Here is a 1,515-nt window from a genome sequence, read left to right as displayed (position 1 = left end):
AGATAGTCCTTCAGGTCCCATATACTGATGAAACTACTGACCCAGCTGGTCTGAAGGACCCCACAATGGGCTGAGTCACCAAAGAATGCAGTTTCCATATCATGATGATTTCATTCCCCCTTCCCCCGACCAATCAACAACCCCAATTTTCCAATTATGGAGGGAGTCTCTCACCCTCTATAATCCCCTTAAAAGCCCCAGCCCAAAGCTCCTTGGTGAGATAAACGGGAGGGTCTCCTCCCATCTCGTCGCTCAGCACTCTGCAATCATTAAACTTTCTCTGCTGCAAACCCTGCTGTCACTATGTAATGGGTCTGTTACTGCACAGTGGGCATATGAACCCATTGGTCCTATAACAGAGACATGAAGTGAGCACATGCTGTTGGCAAAATGGTGATGGTAGACTTGCCAAAAGCATGGCTGCCACAAACATTCAATTTGTATAAAGCACGGTATCTGCAAAGCACAATAAAACGAAGTGCAATAAGATGAGGTGTGGCTGTACATTCAAATTAAAATGAGATGTAGTTCTTTTACTCACCACATCGGTAAATATTACTGGGAAAATGACTGATAATATCCAGAGTGGGAAGTGTGTGGGGGTACAGGTACTCTTGTACTATAAAATGCAAGTCTTTTTTTTAATAGATTTTACTTTTTAGAACAGTTTTAGGTTTGCAGCAAAATTGAGTGGGCGGTTCAGAATTCCCATATACTCCCTGCCCCACACATGCACAGCCTCCCCAATGATCAACAGCCCGCACTACAATCGTCTTAGCCCGCTGGGCTGCTATAACCAGAATAACATAGACCGGTGGCTTATAAACAAAGAATTTATTTCTCACAGTTCTGGAGGCTGGGAAGTTCAAGATCAACATTCTGGCACATTTGGTGTCTAGTTAGGGCCTGCTTCCTCATAGATGAAGCTTTCTCACTGTAACCTTGTATGGCTGAAGGGGCGAGGGAGTCCCTCGGGTCTCTTTTATAAAAGCACTGATCTCATTCCTAAGGCCTCTGCCCTCATGAACTAATCACCTCCAAAAGGCCCATCTCCTAATCCATCGCCTTGTGGGGTAGGATTTCAACACAGATCATTTTCTAATTCATAGACGTGATGATTGGGTGTTCCTATGCATGTGTGTGATGTGTCACCTTCAAACCTTGTTACTGTAAGAGTTAAAGAAAGAGGAAAGAAACCAGAAAAGGGGCTCAACCGTCAAAGACAGGTTTATTTTGGAGAATAAACCCGAAAGGGGCTTCTGGCCAATTTCAGTCAGGAGGATTCTCTCTTACAACTATCAACAGCCTGCACTACGATCGCCTTAGCCCATTGGGCTGCTATAACCAAAATAACATAGACCAGTGGCTTATAAACAACAAGAGTATTTATTGGTTTTAGAGTGAGAGAGCTTTATCACAGGCTTGGAATGTTTCTGTGTGGGAGAGAAGTTTATAGTGGGGTTGGAATGTCTCTGGCCGAAGGGGAGGTTGTGTTGGGGCTGACGTCTCTCCACC

General features: G+C 44.5%; 1 pseudogene; it reads left to right on the top strand.

The window, feature by feature from the left end:
• Positions 1 to 1,090: 1,090 nt before the first annotated feature.
• Positions 1,091 to 1,172, top strand: LOC115836196 (annotated as a pseudogene).
• The last annotated feature ends 343 nt before the right edge of the window (positions 1,173 to 1,515 follow it).

This window comes from Nomascus leucogenys, chromosome 7b (assembly GCF_006542625.1).
Source record: "Nomascus leucogenys isolate Asia chromosome 7b, Asia_NLE_v1, whole genome shotgun sequence".
In the NCBI taxonomy this organism is placed as follows: domain Eukaryota; kingdom Metazoa; phylum Chordata; class Mammalia; order Primates; family Hylobatidae; genus Nomascus; species Nomascus leucogenys.
The sequence above is the reverse complement of the archived record's forward strand: the minus strand, read 5'-3'. Positions and strand labels throughout refer to the sequence as shown.